General features: G+C 43.6%; 2 long non-coding RNA genes across 4 annotated transcripts in view; one reads left to right on the top strand and one right to left on the bottom strand.

Moving 5' to 3' along the window:
* On the bottom strand, positions 1-26720 carry LOC122237197. 3 transcript variants are annotated; one of them, XR_006215462.1, is made up of 5 exons: positions 26614-26720; positions 11157-11417; positions 5524-5591; positions 2593-2895; positions 1-699 (listed from the first exon to the last, which is right to left on the bottom strand). It is a non-coding gene; the product is annotated as an uncharacterized LOC122237197 (long non-coding RNA). The 3 variants fall into 3 exon arrangements; XR_006215463.1 differs by lacking the exon at positions 11157-11417; XR_006215464.1 differs by lacking the exon at positions 2593-2895.
* The window catches only part of LOC122237196, a 66472-nt gene that overhangs the window by 23445 nt on the left and 16280 nt on the right, over positions 1-26747 (top strand). Inside the window, exon 3 of the long non-coding RNA XR_006215461.1 lies at positions 26617-26687. This is a non-coding gene — a long non-coding RNA (uncharacterized LOC122237196). The remainder of the gene's footprint in view (positions 1-26616; positions 26688-26747) is intronic.

Here is a 26747-nt window from a genome sequence, read left to right on the forward strand (position 1 = left end):
CCTCTTTATATCATCATTATTATTATTATCCCCAGAACTACCTCATGAGTTGTCTGCTCTATTGCATATAAAGAAACAAAGAAGTTGGACAACTCCTCCGGCCTCATAGCTAGTGAGTCCGGGTTGGAGGTGGAATGGATGGCCAGGCCTCCCGGTGCTCTCTCCCCGGCTGGTCCCGGGCTAAGTGTGGCCTGGGGTGCCAGGCCGGCCTGGGGGCTTGTCCCCACAAAGTCAGCATCCATCCCACCCTATGGAGAGATGGCCTGGCTTTCCTGACACTTCGCACCGGTAAGGAGACACTCACAATATTCTCTTGTGCGCCCCACTCTCCATCTATGGTGTTTTAGTAGCAGAGCACAGACTCCAGCACCTAAACCCGCCATGGCCCGTTCCTGCATAAAAGGAAGAGAGGCCAGGCTGCCCTGGACCTCTATTCCCTCAACCAATTTTCTGCAGGACTGTTCCCCTTCTTGCTTCTTTCTGGTTTTCCTTCCAGTGATTCTCATCTGGCTTGTTTTTGTGTCCTCTCATCTTCTTTATTCTTAAGCCGGAGTATTTTTTTTTCCCTCTTGAGGCAGTTGTTTCCAATAAATCCCTGCTTGTTTTCTTTAAGTTGTTCAGTTATTTTTAAGTTTCCTCTTCCACAACCCTCTGTCTGGATTTCTGCTTTCCATCTGGGCCACTTGGTTCAATCCGTTTCTGGAATGAAGACAAAGGGAGGTATTTGAAACTCAGAGAGCCCGGTCTGCCCCTGAGAGCAGAAAGGCCTAGCAAAGGGCTAAATCCACCTGCTGATCTTTCCAGAACTTTTATTATGTCTCAGATAGACTAGTAACACAGCTGAAGACATCTTGACTGGCCACTAGGACAGTTAATGTTCCTGGTTTCCATAAAGGCAGTCTAGTTATGCCCTGGGTGGGACCTTTGATCTGAGCATGTCTATGTGTACCTCTCAGTTGGGGCCATGGCAGAAAGCATTTGGCACACTCAAATTGGGAAACTTAAAAAGAGTTTAATAAAAATGATTTACCAAGGCTGCAGAGAAACCACAAAGGACAGAGCAGTGTCCTGGGGATAGCAACAATAGAGTTCTGCTATCACCATACTCCTGAAAGGATAAGGGCAGGGAGCAGCCCTCTGGAGAGAAAGAACCCTATGGAAGGAAGTGCCATCTTGGCCCACGGATGCAGCCAGACTTGGTACTCATGGGAAGGGCAATGAGAAATTGCAAGCTTCCATCCCACTTCTTCCCCTCTGAACATTCCTGCTGGGACTCCCCATTGGCTGCCCTTAATCAAAAAACCAGAAGTCAAGAGAACCCACTGGGGTTGTCCATAATGGTCAGACTTCTGAGTCATAGGCCAGGGTGGGAATGGGTGGAGAATGGATCTGGAGGGGCAAATGAAAGTTATTCAGCAAAATGAACATGTATGTACATGTACCTCTATGCTCATATGTACATGCATATATGTACATGAGTGTGTGCTAGGCTGATGAAATGAAATACCTGGTTTTCTCCAAGGGAGGAGTCATTCAGGGGCTACACCTTGCTCTGTTTGGTCTGTATAGATTACTGAGAGTCTTGATTTCCTCCAATTCTTTTTTTTTTTTTTTTTAATTTTTTCCCAACGTTTTTTATTTATTTTTGGGACAGAGAGAGACAGAGCATGAACGGGGGAGGGGCAGAGAGAGAGGGAGACACAGAATCGGAAACAGGCTCCAGGCTCCGAGCCATCAGCCCAGAGCCTGACGCGGGGCTCGAACTCACGGACCGCGAGATCGTGACCTGGCTGAAGTCGGACGCTTAACCGACTGCGCCACCCAGGCGCCCCTTCCTCCAATTCTGATCACCTAGTGTTTGAAGAGCAGGGCAGAGTACTGGAAGTGAGAGTCTCCTCTAGGATCATATGTGTAGAAACTATCTTTAGATATCAAGGTGGCAAAAGGTTGCAGTCAAAGGATGAGATATGTCAAAGGGAAAGACCTGTTCCTGCTTCTGAAGAACTTACTCCAGGAGAAGGAAAAGTCAAATCAAGGGTGAATCCTTCCATTTGAAGAGGTACATCCCGACCACATCACCTGAATGGGGGTAATAGAGACTCACTTAAATGATGGGGCATTAAGGAAAGGGGCTTTTCCTGGGAACTTCAAGTGAAATTGAAATCAAGGACTGGGTTGAGTCAACAGCTAAGTAGAGATTTAAAGGGGAATTCAGACACTCTGAATCAGAGATCAAATTGATGTCACATACAGTAGATCTCTAATAGTCGGTACATTACACAGTCTCCTTAGCACAGCACATTATTCAAGTCCACAATATGACACGATTAGTTTGGAGTGTGTTATTGGCATGTCTGTATCATTAGGTCATGAAACTCTTGTTGACCACCATATCCCTAACATGTGGCCTAGCACTGAGGAAGTCCACAGCAGTAGCCTGTTGGACAAATGAACACTGCTATTTGCCCACTTATTTACATGGGACTAGGGTGTAGCTCTGAGTTCTACTGGGTTGGGCCAGGAAAGAGCTATCCATGCCATTCAGGCTTCACTTTAACCAACTCCTCCCCAAAATCCAGGCCATGAACTTACTTTCATTCCCAAGGGGAGGCCCTCTCTCTGAGTTTTCAGGTGGACGAGACCCATCCCATTTGACCTGCATTTAGCCACAGCTCCTGTATTCTTGGTCCAGTCTTTTCCAAGGCCCAGTTCATCAAGCTCTAATTGACTCTCCTGCTTTTGTTCCACCTATACCCTCTTTTGAATCTAGGCTTCCAATGGACAACTTCATGCATGTACCACTTTTTAAAGTCATGGTTTTCTTTCTTTCTTCTTCTTCTACTTCTTCTAAGAACTTATTTATTTAGTTCTATTTTTCTAGGGAGTTGCAGATACCTGAGACAGGAAATGAGATGTAAATATCCATTTTGTACCTAATCCTTGCCCATCCACCCCCACAACCACTCTAATATTGCTATCCTCATCTTATTATTTTTTTTTAAGTAGGCTTCATGCCCAGCACAGAGCCCAACATGGGGCTTGAACTCACAATCCTGAGATTAAGACCTGAGCTGAGATCGAGAGTTAGACGCTTAACCAACTGAGCCAGCCAGATACACCTGCAATCCTTATCTTCTAATGGAGTAAGTTGATCATCACAGAAATGATCTGACTCATCCAAGGTCTCATTGTGAGCCAGTAGCACTTCCTCAGTTTGAACCCTGATCAATCTGTGACCCAGTCTGTGCTCTTTCCATTCTACCCATAATAAAGGAGCCCAACTTCCTCCCAAGTACTTCTGTAACTGTGGCATTTTGAAAGAATGGAGAGCAAAGGAAAGGCACCACCATCTTTCCTTGGCAAACCCCATTTCCATTTTGATTTAATTTGGATTTAATAAAATGCTTAATGAATCTTAATTAAACCCAAATTGAAATTAAAAATGGTTTAACAAGGTTTAATAGTGATGTGAGAGATCACACAATTCCACCTCAATAAATATTTTCCTAATAACAAATAACCATTTCATTAGTAAGGGAAACGTTGCCATTAAGTCTAAATTAAATTAAATTATCCATAATTTACTGGCATAGTTAACAGTATACGTTAATGAAAAATATGGAGTTTGTGTGTGATTTTTGTGTTTGTTTTTGTTGTTGTTGTTGTTTTTAACTGCCTATATGTTACAAATGACTCTAGTTTGGAGAATTTAAAGAGACACTGAGAAGAGTATAATGGGTAGATGGTCTGAAGCCAGTGGAACCATCTCCAAGAGTCCATCTCATCTAATAACAGAGATAGGGAGGAGGGGGGAAGAGAAAACATGGAGCTTTCTACCAATGTGGGATTTCTATCAATGTCACAACCATAAAATGGGGTATTGATACGGGTGGGTGAAGAGATTGTGAACCTGGGAGATCTCTGGCTCAAGACAAGAGTGGGGAGAAAAATCAGACTCCTATATAAAGTGGCTCATATCAGATGTAATGAGGAAAGATGGAGGATACAGAATACGAGAGAGAAGAAGAGGGCCAATCATGCTTCCTGGTGTGTGTAGACGGGGTGGGGGTGTATGTGTGCATATTTCTGTTTTCTACTTTTTTATTTCTTCATGGCCGAACTTGAAGCATGAATTAGGAAAGATCGGTTGGAGACTATTCTAGGGAGAGATGTCTCTAGTTTTCTAGTATAGGGGACCAAGTTCCAGAGTGGGAGATGGGTTTCCAGCCAAGAAGATTGGGTTTTAGGGAAAGGGTAATGGGCCTCAGAATTGGGTCCTAGGTTGTGTTTCACCCCCACTGTGCTGGTGTGGGAGGATAGGGAAGGTGCTGTAAGCTGAACTGTGTAAACTTTTGCTGCGACTTGAAGAGTGTCAGTGATACATATTCCTAACCAATGTTTTCCAAATCCAAGAGGGAGCCCCCACTTCCCAAGACTCCTGATCTCAAACTTTCCAATATAGAAAATAGAAAGTGTCTCATACTACGCTGTACCACCCATAGGATATTATCAAGAGCTACACTAATAATGTAGCCATGAGCTTTATGGGGATACTGAGCTTTTGAAATATGGCTACTTCTAACTGAGATGTGCTGTGCATGGAAAATATACCCTGTATTTCAAAGACTAAGAGAATGTAAGTATATCACTAAGAATTATTTCCTGTAAGTTATATAAATAATTATTTTCTATCAATTATAGAAAAGTAATGATATTTTGGATATATTGGTTAATTTGAAAATATTTTAAAAATTAATTTATCGTATTTCTTTTTATTTTCTTCAACGTGGCTACTAGAAAATTTAAAATTATGTGTGTGGCTTGCATAATATTTCTATTAGAGCTCATCTAGATGGATCTACCTTCAAGAGCAATGGCCATATTTCATTCTCTTTTGCATTAACATTAACACACATTAATTCATCCATTTGTTTATTCAACAAGTATCTTTGAACAAATTCACTAGCACAGACCCTGTGCTAGGTATTGGAGATACGGCAATAAAAAAGTAGCCCGTTTCCGTGTATCTTAAGCATTTCCATGCACACATTCACACACCTTCACAACACATGCTCGTGTGTATTCAAATGTGCATGCATAGACACAGATAGACCCACAACGCACAGACATGCACGTATGCACAAATGGCGGGCAAACATGCATTAAAGGCCACAGTCAGGTTCTGAGAACCAAACGCTCCTTGAGTTAGAAGGTTTCACTCTTCAGACACGATTAGCTACTCCAGCAGCCAGACAGGGAAGTCACAACCTTGAATCGCCAGGACAATCAGCAAATAGAAGTGTGGGCAAGACTTATCTTTCTGATTTTGTCAAAGCATATGGATCAGGGTTTTAAGTGAGAAGACCAAATATGGCAGATCCTAATCTCTCTGTTCATGCCTGAGCACACCAGGAAAGGTCAGCAGGGGTAGGCTCGTGGTAGGTTTGTTTCCATGGAAGCTCCTCGTCTTAGACCCGGATTTCCTGAGGGGTAAGAAGGGCTCACCCAGAGACACTGGCTGACCTGATGTTGGAACAGCGTGCTGCGGTCTCAGTCAAATAACTTCCTGGTTTACCCCTCGGGTTGGTGGCCTAGGAAGTCGGGGAGAGGAAGAATGTAATATTAGACAGGTCCGGTCCGGAGTTAGAAACCACACAGGTGATTTTCATAGAAAATTCAGTATAACAAACTACATGGTGAGGAGCTGGAAAGACAAAGAGAACGACCCCGGGGTCTCCACAGGTAGCGACTACGGGAAGTAACCACCCCCTCTAGGCTGCAGGAACAAAGGACAGAGATTTGAGTAATGAAAACTTAGAAACTCAGAGGAGGGAAACCCGGAGGTGAAGCAAGCAAGTGAGGAGGGGTTCCAGCCGGCCAGTGCTGGCTGGGTAAAGGAGGTTTCCTCAGTCGCTCGGCTGCCATAACAGAACACCACAGACTGAGTGGCCTAGACAACAGAAATGTATCTTCTCTCATTTCTGGAGTCCGGAAGGTGGGAGACGAAGGTTCCAGCAAGATCTCATTCCTGGTGAGAGCTCTCTTCCTGCCTTGCAGACGGTTGCCTTCTCGCTGTGTCCTCGCAGAAGGGGAAGAGAGAGAGCGTTCTGGTCTCTACCTCTTCTTATAGAGCCTCCAGCCCTACTGGATTATGACCCCACCCTTGAGACCTCCCGTAACTCTTCTCACCTCCTCACAGGCCCTATCCCCAAATACAGTCACACGGCGAGTTGGGGCCTCAAATGTGTGTATTTGGGGGGAGGCCACATTCAATCCGTAGAAGGTGTTATGATGCTCATTCTGCAAGTGTCATTTTAAAAATGCTGCCAACTGGATTCAGTTGCCGAGATGGGGAAGAGCCGGTATCAGGGTGAAGAAGGATTGCTAAAGGCATTGCTGAGAGAAACAGGAAGCCGAGAAACAGAATCCTTTGTCAAATCCACTTAGGGAATCTTCGTGGTTTCGTGGTCTCCTCCTGTCGGTAATTCATAAAGATGCGTTGAAAGAGCGAGTTGTGCAATAGACATGTGTTTATTTTCCCCCAAAGTTCCCCAAACACCTTCGACCACGGACGTGTTTTCAATCTGTTTCTTTTCAGCATTTCCAAAGCGATTTTCCAAACATTTTCTGTGCCGCTTCAGGAAACATTGCACCGGTGATGCCGCAGACCCTAAGATCATGAGGCGTATGATTAACTCTGGGCCGATCATAATGTGACTCACATCTGAACGGGTGGCACTTCTCCCTAAATGCTTTAGTCTAATGACTGCTGCAGCGGAGCGTGTGGCCGGGGTGATCACCGTAACGCCATTGGGCATTCCTATACAACAGAAGCTCTGTGAGGTCACAAGGCTTTCTTTCTTTTCCCTTTTTTCTTCACAAACGTAGTCTTAGCATCCATCACAATGCATGGGGCCTGGTAAACATCCAGTAATGCGTACTGTATGTTGCCAGGGGGGAAGGGGGGAGCAAATGACCAGCTGTAAGAGCTAACAATAACATTGCATGTGTGAATCAGTAAGGGGTATGGCATGGAAGAAAGGCCACGCTGTCCTGTAGAGATGCAATGAGGCTGCTATGTAATTTAAAGTTTTCTGAGAGCTCCCTTCTAAAAAGTAAAACAAAGAAAGAGGCAGAACTAATTTTAGTACTGTATTTTGTACAACACCGTCTATCCAACATGTAATCAGTATAAACAGGGTGATAACGATACTTTGCATTCTTTTTTATATTAAACCCTTGAAATCTGATGTGTACTTGATATCGACAGCTACCTCTTAGCTGGGCTGGCCCCGTTTCAAGTATTCAATAGCCACTTGTGGCCACTGTATTAGACATCATTGATAGAGACTTCCCGAGTACAACACAAAATTTGGGGATATGGGGTGAACAATCAGACTAGTAAATGGATAGGAGCCAGAAATCATTGTCTGGTTGTAATTGTTGACTATTGTGAGAACATCTTATTTAACTGACATTATACACACTTAAGTTCATGGTGAACATGAAACAGAGTTCAAATGACCAAAAAAAGAGAGAGAGAGAGAGAGAGAGAAAGTTAATAGGGAGTCGTTTCACCACAGTGGATTCTACTAGAAAGGCTAGTGATATTTTAGCACTTGAAAACTGATAAGGGGGTGCTGGGTGGCTCCGTCAGTTGAACTTTAGATTCTTGGTCATGAGTTCCAACAAAAAAAAAAAAAAAAGAGAGAAGGGAGAAAGAAAGAGAAAGGAAAGAAAGAAAGAAAGAAAGAAAGAAAGAAAGAAAGAAAGAAAGAAAAGAAAAGGGATAGGAGAAAACTTTTAGAGAAAATAAAGACTAGGAAGTAGCATCATAATGAGAAATTCCTCTTTGTTTTCCCAAAGCCAATACTTGCCATTGCCATTAGAAGTCTAGGGTAGGACCATGTGGTTCCTCAGGACCATGTGGTTTTATAAGCTGGATGAGGGTGGATGCCTAATCAGTCCTAGGCATGGGTGAATTCCCAATGCCTGGTAAAGTGCCTGTACCTTAGTAGATGCTCAAAAAAATAGTTCTGAAATGAAAAAATAAAAGAGAGAAAAAGCCCATGAAATTTTCCTGAGAGCTGGATATAGGGGTACAGAGCCAGAAAGGAAAATCCATGTGAGAGGAAGCCTTAATGCCCCCACTTCCCAGCTGTGCCTTGCCTTCACTCTCCTTCCAAGGGGCTGGGACATTGAAAGTGTTTGTAGGTTTCCTGCCCAGAGATGTTTCATCATCTCCCCTGGGTAGAAAAGGATAATGCAAAGATCTGGATCATTTCTCCAACCTTATGATGTCTAGTTATACTCTCCCTCCAGTCCACTCTCCAAACTGACCACAGAGTATAATTCTTGTCCACATAGGACTTCCTCTAGGGAAAGTTTTGTTCATCTCTGTGTTAAGTGCCTCAATGCCCAACATGGTGCCTTTTACCCAGCAAGCTCTCCAAAAATAGTGGTTGTATATACTGAAAGGAAGGAAGGAAGGAAGGAAGGAAGGAAGGAAGGAAGGAAGGAAGGGAGGGAGGAAGGGAGGAAATTAACAAAAGGTCATATCAGCATTTTTAATATAGCTTTGTACCTTAACAGGGCATTATTTTGGTAGAACATCAATTTGGTATTTTTAACCATACATTCAAATCTAAAGTTTTTGTCTTCCAGAGAGGGGAAATGCATTTGCCCTGGTTCATATAGGCAAACCCAGCATGTCTCTAAAGGGTTTTTAACTCATTGGGGCAAAGTTCTTAGGTCCACACATCTCTAAGACATATTTTTAATATGATGGCCGTCCTGTTTATTCTGCCTCCCAGGAGTCAGAGACAACTTGACGTTGGCAGCACAAGGAACTCTCTTCTTCAGACTGAATGACTCTACAGGGTTCTCTGTTTTGGGACAAGACCATCTTTTGAATGGCCATCAGCTCTGTAGGAAGGGTTGGGCTACAAGCCTTTCAAATCCCTCTTGCCCTATACCAACAACATTGTGCATCTGAGTCATCCTGAAATAGAAGACAAAGTCATCTAAAAGGGCATTTTTGTAAAATACCAATTTGCAGAAGTATAGGTGTTTTCTCTGTAAACAAAGCATACCGTTTATTGGGAGAAAAGAAGATCAAGGGCCCTCCTCTTTGGGCTTTGGTATCTATTATTAGTTTTTCTGTTGGAGAGAGGTGAGGATACAGTTTTCACATTAAAACAAAAAACCTAATCAGTATTTCAGCTGTCTGAGTATTGTGAGCCGAAGACATCTGTATTTTTAATTAGCTCTTTCATAAATGTGATTATGGGATGTCACGTGATCACCCTTGAAACCTACACCTGGATCTTTGAAAGGACGGCCATTCAGTGTCCTCGGGCTCGGACAGTTCACACAGGGAAGTCCTGGCTATTGCATTAACAGTGTTATCAAGAGGACTCCAGATCCAAATGATTTTCCTGTCTGTAAATGAAATAATAATATGAAAACAAAATCCACTAGGTCCAACAGGAAAGCATAAATATAACAGTGAGAATTTCCTGTCACGGAGACATTTCAAATCCCTGTTATCCAAAAGCCTACCGAATGGAGCCTGATGAAGTCCTCAGCCTCAGAGAATAGCCAAAGGGCACCCTAAAGTTTCTCCTGGTTTTGTCAGGATAAAAAAGGTAAGGGCCCGTGGAAACCAGAACTAAACCTGAGGAGAGGGTGGAAAGGTACCTTGATTCTATAGAAGGCCCTTTTCCAGCCTCTGGCTTCTAAATCCTCATGAGGAAAGCTTCGTACCCAGTGGTTAATATAGTTAAATTTCAATAGCTCTTGGTTTTTACCCAAGGGACTCATCATGAGAAAATATACATTAGAGTTTTGAGTATATGAAGAGCACTGATTATAAAAATTTAAGTCCTCCCAGGGGCTGGGGTCTTCCTGGTCTCCCAGCCCTCTTCTTATAGGTCACAGAGGATCCAGGACTACCGACCAGCAGCACACAGAGGCTGGTGATTGCTTATTCCACTCCTTGAAGATCACACCATCCCGATGGGGAGAGAGAAGCACGTTCTAGATACAGCTTTTACGGATCTCAAATCCTAGAGCTTCACTGTGACTTTGGTGGCAGATTCTTGGAAAGCTGATTGCCTTCGATCTATTCTTTCTCTTAAATGAGGGCTTTTCTTCTTTACTTTCTAATCATTGTCCCTTATCATTTCTAATTAGTGATGATTATGAGGGAGAAGTCTGTGCAAACTGACATAAATTAGGTGAAGTTTCTTCTTCTGGTCATCTCCCCATGTCAGAGTGTGTAACTCATTATCAATGCCATTAAATCCCCCTTAAGAGTTAGGAAGTGTTGCTAAAGATGATCAAATCTAGGGGCATTTGGGTGGTTCAGTCGGTTAAGCGTCTGACTTTGGCTCAAGTCACGATCTGATGGTTTGTGAGTCGGAGCCCTGCATTGGGCTCTAAACAGATAGTGCGGAGCTTGAGTGGGACTCTCTCTCTCCCCCTCTCCCTGCCCTTCCCCCAGTTGCATGTGCACTCTCTCTCTCTTTCTCTCTCTCTCAAAATAAATAAACTTTGGGGGGAAAAAAGACGATCGAATATAATTAAGGACTACGAATAAGTTCTCCAGTTCCCCACATGAATTGTGGGATGTGTTTAAAATTCATGTATTAAAAGCATGTAGAAAACTAGAAAATTAACGTTAAGCATTAAAAGTAGAAAATATGTTTTTGAGAACGGGTGTATTTATCCTCAACAGACATTTTTTAAGAAGACATTTTGGCTCTATGGTGGCATAAGTGCACTTATAAAAACCTGCATGAAGATAAAACCCAAAATTCGGACCGCAAACCCCAGGTCGCCAAATTCTCTGACAAGTGCAACACATTTTGGCAAAATCGAAAGCACTTTGGTGACTTTCAAACCGTCCTTTATTCAAAAACTTGGCAGTTCATTTCAGGAAAGAGGCATAAGAAATTCTGAGATCCCCCTAAGTGTTCCCAAATTTAGAGGGATGTTACTGGAGACACGAGAATGGGTTAGAAAGTCAGAGGCCTTGCACCCCTTAGAGGCCTTTGCCTCTAAGTCTTCGTGACTTCACAGCTCCCGTGGAAGGGCAGCTATTCCCACCCAAGGTAGGACAGCAGAATAGTGCTGCAGGAATGACACCAACTCACCGGGGCCAGACGGTCTTGAGCAAAGGCTTCTGTTTTCTTCATACCCAGGCAAGCATGCAGTCACCACCCTTCTCCCACAGACACACAAAATGCAAGTTTCTCTGGTGGAGTCTGAGTTTCACGAATGCCTGCAGCTTGTACTGAATGTCAAAATAAGGCTTTCTTCATCTTGGCTCCAAATCTAAAAGTTAACCTTAGTCAATCATCGCCCGAGGGCAATCCCTGCCTTGTTATGAAGAAGCTCCGAGGGCAGGGGCAATCCTGAAAAAGAGACCCAGAAGATCAGTGCACCTGCTATGGTGGAACTTGTTACAGGGGAGCCAGAATGCGGAGAGAAAAAAAAAAATCAAACATTTCTGAGAGCCCTGACCTGGAACTCAGAGTCGCTTTTCCCATTCATAAAACGTACTCCCACGAACCCAATTCTCGGATCTTCACTACTGACAGTAGAGCTTGTAAGAAAAGTATGGCCAGAGGTGTAGCCACAGGAATAGAAATGCCCCTCTGTCTTATCCTTCTAGGTCACAGGTAAGTGTCAGCTCCAGTTGTGGTGACAGCCCCGCCTTAGCACGCATCTTGGATTCCTCGTGTTCTGTCGTGCCGCCTGTCCCTTCACAGTCAGAGGTTCGCACCTTCATTCATTCAGTAATTCACTCATTCCTCTTTCCGTCTGGAATGAACATGCCTCCTTCAGAGGACCCACCGTCCCTGCAAGGCAGTGGATCTTTTACGTGACCTGTTCAGCTGAGGATTACCTGATCCCAAATGGCCATAACTGCAAGAGCAAACATGTGTCATGGTGGGGAGGGGGAAGGGTGCATATATTTTATAAGATGAAAACTTCATGCTACCAGCTAAAGTTTCTATCCAATCTTTACTTAAACTCAGCCTCTGGGGCGCCTGAGTGGCTCAGTTGGTTGAACGTCTAACTCCCGGTTTTGGCTCAGGTCATGATCTCACAGTTCATGAGTTCAAGCCCTACATCGGGCTCTGTGCTGGCAGCATGAAGCCTGCTTGGCGTTCTCTCTCTCTACCCCCTTCCTTTGCCCCTCCCCAATCCATGCTCTCTTGCTGTCTCTCTCAAAATAAATAAATAAACTTAAAAAAACACCCTCAGCCTCCGATACCAGTATCCCTCTTTTTAAGTAACTGAAGACATGTAACGTGACATAAAGATGTTCCTCAAAATTGAGGGCTGAGTGTTACAACTTTCATGTTAGAAATAACAGGCCAATTTCATTTAAAATGCATGTTCTTTCAAGATGGCATCATAAAAGAATGATTCATTCATGCATACTTTTTTTCACAATAACAAAAAGAAGTAAATGCGTGGTAGAACCAACATTCCTTAGAGACAGTCATTCAGCGTCCACTTTCAGAATAATACAGCGGTAGAATTAACCCTTGCCATCATTATGGACTGTGTCTTTTTTTTTTTTTTCCACTTTGCGTTTGTGTGGCTGTACCTGCGTAAGGTCTTTTCTTGTGAAGCAATAAATGGTGGAGATTATCTGTCCAGTGCCTACAGAAAATCAGCTCCCAACGTGAGGGCATAGCTACTGCTGAAATTATGAATTTTTATTAAGAATCGGTTTTTAAAACGATGGGGAGAACCAGAATGGGAGAGTTGGCCAAGGCAGAGAGGAAGAAGGGAGACCAAATTAGAATAGATCCAGAGCAAGAGTCGTTTTGACCAAATCGGCTAAAGAGGAAGCAGTATCGTCCTCTAACGAAAATACTTCGTGTGACATTGACCCAGTCTTCTTTGTTACTGCATTTTTCTACTGCTGCCACTCTTTGAAATGAATTGAGAGAGTTACGTAAAGGATACACTTAATGTATGGAAGTCTTCTGGCTGAAAGCTGCAAGAAGATGGCCACTCTTTCAGGATCCGAGGAGGTCTGCCCTGGAGAAAACCTGAAAGAGCATATAACTCAAGCATTTTAGGTTTGAACTCTGGTCAGTGCACAGTCCTCATTTATTACGGGTGTGCTGAGACTGTATTTTGGCTCGATCAGAAAGAGAAATGCTATTGACTAACGATGTCTGCTACAGGCATAGAAACCGTGAGTGATAGCTTACATGCTATATATTTGCCACCTCTGAGCTCGTCCAGACCTGTCCTTGTACAGATGTGGAAGCCGAGGCTCAAAGATTGCTAGATAACCCGTCCCCACTCTCGCAGGAGCAAAGTCCTGACAGGAGTGACCGGTATAGAGCTGGATCCTGGACGTCCTCATTCCCAATCTGGCACCTTTTCCAGTCTATATTTCTACTAAATACGCTGTTATTTTTTTTTTTTTCTTGTAAAAACGCATTGCCGATTTTCTGTGAATCAGCAGAAAAAAAAAAAAATACAGCCAAACTTTGCTGTAAAGCCATCAACATTTGCGGGAGCGAATCTTAAAATGAAAAAAAGCTGAAAATTGTATCCCACTCTAAAACATCCCCCACTTTGAAAATGGGGAGTGGGGGGCAGAGAAAGGACAAAAGTCATCTCTGTAGTCTGCAATGGAAGGTATTGATTTGGCTAGGGCCAAGAGCATGTCAATGTTATATATGGCAGCCGACCGGATTGGTGCACGGCAGATAGTATTGTTCAATAGTAATAAATAATAATTATGTACAGGCATTGTCTCCCTGCTGCTCCATTCCCCTGCCTTCCCGAATAATCAGAATCTGCTTCTTCCAGAGACCACCCTTCACTCTGATTCTAACAAGGCTGTAATTCATCCTCGGCCTGTGGAAAGTACATACATCTCTTCTAAATGTGCCTTCCGTAGTGGCATATAGGGTGATCATAAGTTTAATTAAAGGTCATGACAGCCTCCTGGCCTCTCAGGAGGAAGCCCTCATCCTTCCTATTGTTCCTAGCAAGCTGCCTCGAAGCTGATGCCTGGCGCGTCCAAGAATCAGAGCCCGTGGGCCTTCCACGTCGGTGTTCTGCTTCTGTTATCTCGCCAGGAGAAAAAGGCTCTTCGCGGGCTTTCTTCATGGACTTCGGGTCGAGGCTTAAATCACCATCCAGGGTTCCCGTTTTCATTGACGGAGAGCTGTTCCACCTTCTCTCAAAAACTTAACATAGTGTTGAGAGCCAGAGTAGAACTAAGTGGGGACATTTCAGTTAAAACTCCCCAGGATGGCCCAGCACTCAGGTGATGAACACCTAGGTCATTCCTACCCCCCCGAAAGAGGAGGACTCCCGAGTTTCAAAAGTATTGTCTAATGTAGCACACCTGCTTGATCAGACAGGTGCCTAAAATCTCAGGTGTTCTCAGAAATGCACCCTGTCACGTGGAGAAACGCGTTTTGGTGTCAGATGGCCCAGCTTCGAGTCCCATCAATGTTGCTGCCAGATTTATGAATTACCAGCCGTTTCTTTTTCCTCACCTGAAAATGGGGCTAAAAACAGTTATCTCCCAAGATCGGTGAGAACGAAACAAGAATACTACATTTAAGGACCTCGTCACTACGTCTTACGGAGAAATGCTGGGTGAGCTTGAATTCTTTGCATTACACATAAACTGTAGTAACATTAACAGGATTGTCCAAAACGAGGTGTCATCACGAGGTTGCAAAACGTGCAACGGTTTGCCAAAAGGCAACCTTGGAAATCAGACTTCCGTAGCGTGCGTGTTCCTAGTTGGAATACAAAAACTTGAAGCGACAGAAACTAAACTCCGGGCCACGGGGTGGGCGGTCAATGGAGATGCGGCCTTCGCCAGACCGCAACCGCTTTTCCCGAGGGGATCTCGGCTTTCACACGGGGCAGGTGCAGCCGTGCGGGCCAACGTCCAAAGCACCACTCACCCCGGAAGAAGAAGCCTCGCGTGTCCGTGAAGCCAGCTGCAGAGCGGTCAGGATCCCGGGCACGGGGTGCCGAGGGGGGGTAGCGAGGAGGGGAGCGAGGAGGAGAGCGAGAGCGGGAGGAGACAGAGAGTCAGCAGATCAATAGAACCACTTTAGGATAATGGCTGCAGCGCACAGGAGGAGCAGGGCCCGACTGCAGGCAGTTCCATCACTGCCAGGAAAGGCCCATTTGCAGGAACAAAAGGCTTCATCTGTCCTGTCAGGCCCAGGACCTCGCTCAGCAGCCTCAAGGCAGGACGCCCCTCGGTGTGCCGGCTACCTGCCGGCTGTGCCCCGTGCCAGAGCTCTTTTCTAGAAGAACGTGGAACATGGAAAGGGGCAAGTGCCAAGTTCCGGGAGACAGACCGGGGTGGCGGGGGTCGGGGGAGGGGTCCACCACCGGGGTCTGTCCTGCCAGAGAGCAGTAGTGGAGGGTAGAATTCATGGGTGTCCGTAGACAGGAAAGAGAGCCCCCCACTTTAGCCAATGGCCGCAAACCCCTCCCAGGGCAACCTTTTGATAGAGCTACTTGTAAAAAGCGGAAAAAGTGACTGGTTTGTTCTCCAGTCTCTGTTCCTTTCCCAAGGCCCTCTGTCGACTGTGTGCCAGAAAGGAAAACCAGCTCCATCCGGCCTGGGAAAAGGGGAAAGGGCAAAGCCAGGGGCCCGGCAGCGCCGCGTGCCGCAGGAAATGCCAACCGTGCAGCCAAGTGCCAACCTTTCAAGATAATCTCGGCTAAATAAACAGCTAACAGTTCTGGATCACGTGCCCTGAACCGGGCACGGGGGTCTGGTACTGTCACAATCAGCACAATTTTACGAAACGAAGAAACAAAGCGTACAGGGGGATGCAGTTTGTCTGAGGTCCCGTTGATGTGTAAGTGACAGAGCCGGGGCTCAAAACAAATCGAGTCTGTCCAACACGGTAGCTTGTGCTCCAAGCCATCCCCCTACGCCAGTTATAGTGGGCTTGGGCGCTTGGCACATCCCACAGTCATCCCCAGTGTGTTTGCTCCCCCCTAAAATGTGACCAATGAGTATGTCTTCGTCTATTAGTCAGGGCTCTCCAGAAAGACAGAACCAATAGGATATACAGAGATATGTAAAAAGAGATTTACTCTGAGGGATTGGCTCACATTACAGAGGCTCAGAAGTCTGACGGTCGCCATCTGCAAGCTGGAAGGCCCAAGAGAGCCAATGGTGTAACTTCCGGTCCAAATCCACAGCCTGAGAACCAGAGGAGCCAATGGTGTAGGTTCTGGTCTGAATCCTCAGGCTCAAGAACCAGCTGTACCAACATCCAAGGGCAAGAGAAGATGGATGTCCAAGGTCAAGCAGAGAACAAATTTGCTTTTCCTCTGCCTTTTTGTTCTGTTCAGGCCCTTAAAAGATCAGATGAGACCCACCCACACTGAAGGCCGGCTTCTTTTCTCTGTCTACCAATTCGAAGGCTAATAGCTTCCAGAAACACCCTCCCAGACACACCCAGAAGTGTTTTACCAGATATTGAGGCATCTCTCAGCCCAGTAAAGTTGACATGTAAAATCGAACCATTACACTTCCCAAAAGCTCCACTGGAGTGGATTTCATGGTTGTAATTTTGAAGGGTGTCATACTGCTTTCTGGAAAAGGTGTCATTGATCTAAAGGTAAATGACTGTACTGGTGGAATTCATGACCTGGGCCCACGCATGCAGGGGAGATGATGTGGAGTAGCACACACGAATGCTAATATTGTGAGGTGTTGACGAAGCATCTGCCATGTGCAGAGTACCTTACATCGAGATTCACAATTAACCTTCCCAACAGTCCCTCTGAAGTGGATACTCTTATACAGATGAGAAAACAGTTTTTGACCCTTAAGTTGCAGAAAATCTTCCAGCTGAGGAGTACTATTGCCAAGATTTGAATACCAAGGCATCCTGACTTCAAGAGACTGTGCTCTTAGCCACTGTGTCTTATCACCTATTATGACTCAATGCATTTCTCCTCTTGGTCATGAGTGTACCTGGCAGGTATATATGGTAAGAAAAAAGAAACAACTGGGGGCGCCTGGGTGGCTCTGTCGGTTGAGCGTCCGACTTTGGCTCAGGGCATGATCTCACAGTTCGTGAGTTCAAGCCCCACGTCCGGCTCTGTGCTGACATCTCGAAGCCTAGAGCCTGCTTCGGATTCTGTCTCTCTCTCTCTCTCTCTCTCTCTGCCCTCCCCCCGCTTGTGCTCTGTCTCTTTCTCTCTCTGTCTCTCAAAAGTAAATAAATAAATAAATAAATAAATAAATGTAAAAAAATTTAAAAAAGGAAAAACCGGATTATCTAAAAAGCAAGAGACCAGGAAGTCTCTCCTCTGTGTGAAATTCTGTAGTGTTATTTTGGGCCATTGGAAGGGAGGACCAAGCTTTCAGTATTTTTCCTCAAGAGAACTGTTCTTGAAGCAGACATGTTCTGAGAACTGACTGCATAGTGGAAATTATGGTAAGGAAATTATGGAAATTATGAGGCAACATAAACCAAAAAGACCGAGAGTCTGCCTTCAGAGGCCTCCCAATCTAGTGGGAGGTACAGGCATATTAAGAAATACTTGTAATACAAATATGATAAAATAGAGGTACACGGGGTGCTGTGCGGACACACAGATTTTCATCAGTTGACTCTATCCGCGGGAGTCAGGGAAGCCTTCATGGAGGAAGTGGCAAAATCCGTGAGTTTTGATATGTGGGTTGGAGTTTCCCAACAAACAGATGAGGAGAAAGGCATTTTTGAAAAAGAAAAAATGAAATGTGTACAGGATTTTGAAATGCAAAGAGATCTCTGGCTCCTGCTCAGGATGTCAAAAACCGAAGACAGGATTGCTCCCACTTGACAACCCAGAAAAGACTGGATACTCTACAGACTCACCATTTTTACTGAGTCCACCAAACGTTGGGGGGTCAAAGAGATAGCAACAAATGTGAAATCTCAGTACAGACGGATACCTCCAAGGAAACACAAAGCACACACACTGCTTTGCCGGGAACAGCACGTGGGAGGAGAATAAGGCTGCCATACGAGGAAGCAAGAAGCTGAACTTTTGAGAAAGTGCTCCAGGCTGAGAGAGAACTAGCCTAAGAATGTAGACACCCAGTCCACACGAGCAGTGTGCAAGAGGGTGGTTTACACTCCTTCATAGAATCTCTTCCACGGGCCTCACTGGATGTTGATAAGTAAGAAGAGGGGCAGGCAGGGATCTGGAGAAATCTTCCTTTGTATTCCGAGCCTTGGCAAGGAAGGAAATACCTCCATCAGAAAGAAGAGAAATCCTACCCAGATCTTTCACTTGTATTACTTTCCTAGGGCTGTTGTAACAAATGTCCACAGATTGGGTAGCTTCAGATTGGGTAGAAAACAGAAAGTTTTCTTCTCACTGGAGGCGGGAAGTCCAAGATCAAGGTGTCTTCAGGGTTAGTGAGAAGTGGATGTATTCAGGCCTTTCTCCTTGGCTTGTAGATGGTCATCTCCTCCCTCTGCCTTCACATCGTCTTCCTTCCGTGAGTGTCTGCGTCCTAATTTCCTCCTTTTATAAGGACATATTGGATTGACCTCATTTTAATGGACTCATTTTAACCAGATTACTTCTGTAAATATCCTATCTCGAAATCAGGTCACATTCTGAGGTACTGGAGGTTAAGATTTCAATGTATGAATTTTGGGGAGAATATAATTCAACCCCAAACACAGCCCCATGAATCAAAAGACTTAAGCCAACAGGGAAGGGCAAAATAATTCAGATGACCAAAAAAAAAAAAAAAAAGCCACATACTAGAATAAAATACTGGCAAAACACTAGCTAATAAAGAACTTGTATCTAGAATATATAAGGAGCTCTTAAAACTCAATAAGGTAACAACTTAATTTAAAAAAAATTTAACATTTATTCATTTTTTAGAGACACAGAGAGACAGAGTGCAAGTGGAAATGAGGCGGAGAAAGAGGGAGACAGAATCCAAAGTAAGCTCCAGGCTCTGAGCTGTCAGCACAGAGCCCAAGGTGGGGCTTGAACCCACAAACTGCAAGATCACGACCTGATCCAAAGTCAGACACTCAACCAACTGACCCACCTAGGTGCCCCACAAACAACCTAATTTTTAAAAAGTGCAAAAGATTTGAACAGATATTTTACAAAAGATGGTATAGAAATGGCAAATAAGCACACACAAGGATGCTCCATATGATTAGTTATTAGGAAAATGCAAATTAAAACCACAATAAGATACCGTGCCTACTAGATTGGGATGGGGGAGGGGAGTCGATACAAATTCTAGTAATATTGTTATTAGAATTTAAATTTTGGTGATAGGAATTTAAAATGGTCCAGCCTCTTTGGAAAACAGTTGGACATTTTCTTGTAAAATTCAATGATATGCTTACCTCACAGCTCAGAAATCTCCATCCTGACTACACAAGTGAGATGGAAACATATTTTTGCACAAAACCCTGAAAGGAATACGTTTCTAGTGGCTTTATTCATCACCACCACCCCAAATCCAAATACCCTTCAATGGGTGAACAGATAAGCCATAGTACGTATATAAAATGGAACTCTGCTTGGCAATAAAATGAATCAACCACCCATAACATGCAGCAGCACAAATAAAGCTCAAATCCATCATACTAAATAAAAGAAGCCAGATTCAAAAACTAACGAGAAGTCTGGAAATTTCCAAACTAAAGGAACAGAAAACAGATTTGTAGTTGTCACGGGCATAAGGCGGAAGGCGTTGACTGCCAGGAGCGTGCGGACATTTTTCAGCATGAGGAAATTGCTCTGTCTCTTGATTGTGGTGGTGGTTCCAGGATGGTTTGCGCTATAAGAAAATGACTTTTCCTGCATGTAAATTATATCCCAATTAAGAACAACTTAAAGAAAAAGAAACACAGAGATTAACGTTTGTGGATTATAGTGTTGGAGCATTAGACATTCCTCGTGGTGCCGACGCGCAGTATTGGGAATTGGGGAGGCGGTAAAGGTGGGAAGGATGTTGACCGGGAATGCTCTTCCTAAACTTGTCCCTTGTACCCAATGAGGATAGTTCTCCATTATAAAACTTTGAAAGGGATGGGAGTAATCAATACGCATTTGAGGATAACGGTTTCACAATGGATTTCATGATAAAGACAATTAAATATCTGAAGTGCTACAAGTTTCCAACTTACAAGAACAACTATAAAATCTGTAGTAGATGGTATGTAAAACAAAAGTAGGCATCTATTTTTATGTGTACGCTTCTGTGTTTTACGAAAAAGAAACCCACTTTATAATTATATTAGTCACTCATAACTAGTGTTCTTATATACAGACACCAAGTTTGGTTTTCAGTCTTCCTCACATCTCTTTTCTGCTTCAAAATCCTTCAAACAGGCCTTTGGCAATTTAGCTCAGTGAGTTGATGATATATGTTTTCATTATGAACATGGTTATTATATTTGAAGATCTGATCATGTCTCTCTATAGCCACAGTATTGATCATTCACTTCCCCATATCATCTGTAAGGGATTCTATTATATGCATATTGACACACGGTGCTCAATGTCAGATTTGCTAACAGTCCCTTCATTTCTCTGTTAGTATTAATCTCTGTGTTCTTGATTTATTTCTTGGGTTGAGCTTCTGCTTAGCTAATTCAATTTTCCATGCTGTCAATTCTACTTGTTAATGCTGCCAATGATTATTTTAAATGTTTCATACAATTTTCGTTCTCTTCCACTCTGTTTTCCCTCAATCCCTTCTTGCCTAATAGAAGTGATATCTCAATTTCTATCTTAGGGACTGAGTCATAGAACACTTCCATAATCCAGAGTGTCATGTGTTGAACTTAAGTTTTATTTTAAACTCAAGATTCTTCTGAGCACCTAATAATTTGGAGCCCAAGGGACTCATGTTCCAATGTCAGTTCTGCCTTTTACCAGCTGTGAAGATTTGGGGAAGGTAGACTCTTTGCATTTTAATTGTGTTTCAGTAGATGCTGTTGATGCTTAGTCCCCTTTATTCCCCCAGGCCACCAGAGTTCCCAGCTTTACACATCAGGTGCTTATGTCTGTCATCTTCTCTGTCTGAGGTCTGTCTGCAGGCCACAGGAGCTTACTCTGCCACACTCAGGCTGAGTGCAGAAGTGTGTGGTGAGGTGGGAGAATTAACACCCAGGGCAAGCTTCAACTCATGGCAGATGGGAGGCCGTCATCCGAAGTGGGATCCTTCTGAGGTAGGTTCTACACCGTTTTTCAGAAGATCTTCAACAGATCATGGACTCTTTTATCTTCCTTGTTTTCCTTTCTCCATGTCCACACTGTGCATTCTAGAATCATCTTCCAAATAAACTATCTCCACCAAAGCGTTTGCTTCAGGATCTTAGAGTAACCTAAATTAAGACCTGCATCTACCTCCTAACCTAGTCTTTGAGGCTCCTCTAGTTGGCTGCAGAAAAAGAATTTTTCTTCCTTGATCTGTCCATCTTTCCCATAGAACTCCAGAGGCCACTCTGTATTGTGTGGTATTTGAGCGGTCCATTCCAAAAGACTTGGTAATTATCTGTGAGAATAGGTGGTGAGGCCCTGGAATTCCTAGACTAAGAATCAAGCTCTGCCCAGCTCATCCAATGGCAGGAAGGAGTAGGCGGTAGGCTCATAATCAGATAATTCTTTTCACTCAAGGACCTCCCTCTTCTCTCATCCCCCCAATTAAATATGCTTCTATAAATCTCTTTAGGATTCCAGGTAGATGACACTCCTCTCCCTTTAAAAAAAGAGAATCGGAATACCTACAAGCTATACCATCCCAAAGAGAACCCCTTTGTTGTCTTTTTTTTTTTTTTTTGCCTTGACGAGAATCACGCTTGACAATCTGTGTGAGTATACATGTTGTGCACCGAATGACAGAGATAGGAATGAAAAACTTGAGCTGAAAGTCCCCTACTTTCTTTCTCTGCTCCCAGAATGGGGGGACTGGGTGAAGAAGGTATAAGTTAATGTCTCCAGGGTACATCGATTAAGGTGTTTGTGAAATATCCCATATGTTCCTCTTGATCTGAGGAGTCAAGATATCCTCTGGACAGAGTGGTCCTGGGATTCAGTTCCTGTCTCGATACGTTTTCTTCCAAAAGGAACTTGTCTTCTTCCCCCGATGCTGGGGAATTCCTGGGATTCCTAGTGGGTAAATGCAGAGACTTATGGATTCAACAGTCCCAGCCCCAGCCTTCTTACTCCTATAGTGGAGGGTGAGGGAGAGTGATGGGGCCCCCATCCCAGCATGATCTTGTTTTTTGATAAAGATGTATATGAATAAAGACTATTCTAGAATAAATCCAAACTCAATCCTGTTCAGACAATGATTTCCAGAAATATAGCAATAATATTGCCCAAAGATTTCTGTTGGTTACGGGTAATTGCCCTTGAGTTTATATTGTTTCGCATATGTACTCACTGCAGGAATCGCTTTGTATCCTTTTTTCTCTCTCTGAAGACGGCCCCTTACCTTTCACACTTACGTGTTCATTGTGGATCTGAGGTTGTGTTGTGTGCTCTAAGACAGTTATCTGATTTTTAAAAATTTTTTAAAATGTTTATTTATTTTAAGACAGAGAGACAGAGCACAGGCAGGGGAGGGGCAGAGAGAGCCGGAGGCAGAATCTGAAACAGGCTGCGGGCTCTGAGCTGTCAGCACAGGGCCCGATGTGGGGATCGAACCCACGAACCGTGAGATCATGACCTGAGCTGAAGTCGGACGCTTAACCGACTGAGCCACCCAGGTGCCCCGACAGTTATCTGATTTAATGTTCACAACAGCTCTGAAGAGTAAATGTCTTTTCTCCCACTTTAACAGATGTGAAACAGAGACTCTAAAGTTGAAGTAACAGAGTTAGACTCTATATTTAATTCCTCTTGCTGCAAAGTTTATTCCTTGTCTGCTACACCACGTTCTTTCTTTTTTTTTTTTTTTTTTTTTTTAGTAAGTCTTCAAAAAAGTAAGTAAAGACTGCTTTAAAGAGTTAATTGCACATTATCATTTACTGGCAGGGCACTGACTAAATCCCACATTCCCAACTTCTCACTTGGTCAGTCTTAAGCTCAGCTTCTCTTGACCCATAAGATGGAGATAAGAGAAAGAAACTTGGTGAGCCATGAGAGTCGGAACCTTGAGAGTACATAGCTGCTCTGGGGTTCCTTCTATGACTGCCAGACCCTATGATAACTCCTGCGTTCACTGGCTCAGCATTGGGATAGGGAGACATCAAATGAGACAGAAGAAATAAAACACTTTCTCTCATGCTCTTTTCCATTTGGTTTCCTTCTTCCACTTTGTAGGTTGTTCTGTTGATTGGTCTGTAAAGAAAATGTGCCAAAATGTTCTTGAAAAGTTATCTCCCCTGGGCCACATCTGGAGAGGCCAAGCAGGGAACAGTCATGTCACAGATGTCAACAGCAATTCCTTCTTTCACTTTCCAAAAGATGAATTTTTAAAGGCTTCAACCAAGATCTCTTTATTACTAGAGAGGTCCCCAAATGACATTAGCAGGTACCTATCACTTATTACTTATCACCTATTACCTATCACCCTTTTCTGTAAAGAGCTGGTGTATCAGTGGTTTTCATCCCAGGGATTGTGGCTTCAGGGGCTGTGTTAAACTCTAAAAATAATCACCATTTTCTTTTCATGTCTTTGGGTGCTAGCATCTATTTTTTGGGTATAAGGTGCAAATTTGTCTTTGCTTTCTTAAGGAGGCTATGGCAGAGGCTGCTAAGAATTTAGGAAGTCTATTTCCCTTTCTTCTTGGGCACACAGGTAGATTATATGTCTAGTCTTCCTTGCAGTTAGATGCAGCCATGAGATTGAATGCTGTTCCATGGAATTTGGGCAAGTGATGCACACTCTTTCAGGCTACCTGTAACACTTCTGTGCAATTCTCCATTCTCTCTATTCCCTCATCTTGTGAGTGAATGTCCATATTGCAGTGTACTCTTGGTATCCACACCTTAAAACAACAGCAACAAAACTATGGCACGTTGGGATGCTGGGTAACTGGCCTCAGTTCCTCCACCAGCTGAACTTGATGTGGATAGGAAACGTACATGTATCTTGGTAGACTACTGAGTGTTTATCGGTTACAGTGGTCTGCAATGTCGTAACTATTGGGTCAAAGACCCAAAAGAGGTAAGAATGAACGCTAGTTTTCTTTGTATCTTCAGAGTTCAGAATGCTCTATAACCATGACCACGTTCCCAAAAGGGCTCAATCCCCTCATCTGGGCATTTACCCCATAGATCAAAGGTTACACTTGGCCAGGCTCGCTTAATTGGGTTGGGAGGAGATTGAATTCGTACTCAAGTCTTCTGATTCCTGAATCCTTGTCATTTTACTTCCTACCTCCCTTTGGCTTCAAAGGAAAACCAGAAGAAAAACTACTGGCCATCTGAAGATATGGGAATATCAGTTTAACAAAAAGGTTTATTTTTGAGATTCTTAAGGAATCTCAAGGAATTCTTAAGGATGGCTTTCCTGGTAGTCAGCATTGATAAGGTAGGAATTAAATCTGTTTTGTTCACTTGCAACCACATCCTCAAGGGTTTGGTTGAGTGTAACAATAGCATAGGTACTCAATGAATACATGTTGGGTGAAATGCTTGTTTACATATGGGGATATATGCATATGTTGGGAGGAGAATTGGCTCCAGTTCATTGGGTCTGAGTCTCACGTGTCTAGAAGGAGGTTGACATCCACTCCTAAGACACAAAGAAGCATCACCATTCCCTCCTTTACTCCCATGCTGGAGTGCTCACAAGTATGTTCAAGCCCTGCCACGGAACAGACGCTGCAGGAAGGGTGGGGCATCATTCAATGCCCACCATTTTCCCAGAACGCCACTCACACCACCAAGAGCAGTGAGGGAGGAGGGACATGAAGGCCACTCAAGAATGAGGGCAAAAGTTGGAAAAAATAAATTAGAGAAATAGAAAGACAGGGAAAATTAAAAAAAAAAAAAAAGACTTGATTAAGTCTATGAATCCCCACAAGCCTCTTCAGTATGGTCTAGGGCAAGACGCAGAGGTTGCCATAGGAACTCTGTGACCACAACCTGAGAGGCCTCTTCCTTTGCCAAACCCATCTGCCCCAGCACACATGACACCTGGAGTGACGGCACTCAGGGAAATAGGTAAGTGAATGGTGTCTGGCTGGAACTGGAAGAGTATGCAAAAAAAAAAAAAAAAAAAATAGCAGGAGATAATGCTGGAGACCAGGGCCAGAGGTCAGAGAGCCTTGAGTGGGAGGACAAATAATTTCAAACTAGAGGTTCATGGAACATAAAGTTGTCTTCCTTCACAAGCCAGCTGACTCTAGGCTCAGTGTTTCACGGTTCATATTCTCCAGATCTCTTATGGCCAGAAAGTTCTCTGCCTCTTCCTCCTGGACCGCAGGGACTACTACAACGGTACCTGCCCAGAAAGTCTGGCCTCATGATCAGCCCCAGACTAAGAGGGAAACAGCAAAATGGTTTCTTGAGCCTTTTAGCCTGACACAATCCCCTTCCCTCCAAATGTCCACCATTCTGAGGACCCACCCAAGAATCATAATCCCGGGGTTTGACTTTTGGTTCTCTCCGAAACATCAGAACGCGGGGCCACTGAGCACTGAAGTGAGATGCCCTGTTACAGTCATTTGAGTGGGGACACAAGTTATAGGAGCAGAGGATCTAGCGGGGCAGTTATGGCAACTGTAGCAAAGGCTGAGAGAAGCCTACCCGTCTCATACAAGAGACTGCACAACAGAATGGGGGATGGGCAAAGATGAGGAGAATCTGTAGAAGGCTTGAAATGAGGTTCTATGGTTTTGTCTTTATGGCAAGTTATATGTGTTCTTTGTAGCAAGTTATTTTGTTGTTGTGAGCCTCAGTTGATAGATAGATAGATAGATAGATAGATGAGATAGAGAGAGATAGAGATAGAGATAGAGATAGAGATAGAGATAATATCTTACACCAGGGATATGTTGTAAGAATTTAGATAAACTTATCTAAAGACAAAACATCATTTTAATAATAATAAATCACACTTTGGATATGTCTCCTCTACTTGATTATATCTATCTATCTATCATCTATCTATCTATCTATCTATCTATCAAAATCTATCTTGACTTTCCACTGCCTTAGTGCATCTACTATGTTACCAAAGCATATCTTAAACAATAGTAAAACACCTAAAAGCACTATGGTTAATCATTGTGTGTATGCCTTTCCCATAGTTGTGAATCCCACCAATTTATGGAACGACAGTATTATGTATATCGTTACATCTCTCGTAACTAGAATACTTTGTGTTCTATACATGTTTGAGAAGATCTTATTATGGTTAATCATATATTAGTTTCTTACTCTGTGTCAGGCATTATGCTAAGAACTCTAAACATATTATTCTGATATAATCCTCACTCTAATACTATGCAGTCTCACAATGAAGCACGCCTTAGAGTCACATGGAGGGCGTGTTAAAACACAGAACTCTGAGTCCCAGGTCCAGAATTTCTGATTTAGCAAATCTGGAGTGGGGACCTAAGAATTTGCATTTTTCTGACAACATACCAGGTGATGCTGGCACTGCTGTTCCAGGGACGACACTGAGAATCATTGCTGAAGTTACCATTTGCATTTTAGAGGTAAGAAAGTTACATCTCCTGGAGTTGAATAACTAGCTGTATTGGTTTTCTGAAACAGCT

This window comes from Panthera tigris, chromosome A3 (assembly GCF_018350195.1).
Source record: "Panthera tigris isolate Pti1 chromosome A3, P.tigris_Pti1_mat1.1, whole genome shotgun sequence".
NCBI lineage: Eukaryota > Metazoa > Chordata > Mammalia > Carnivora > Felidae > Panthera > Panthera tigris.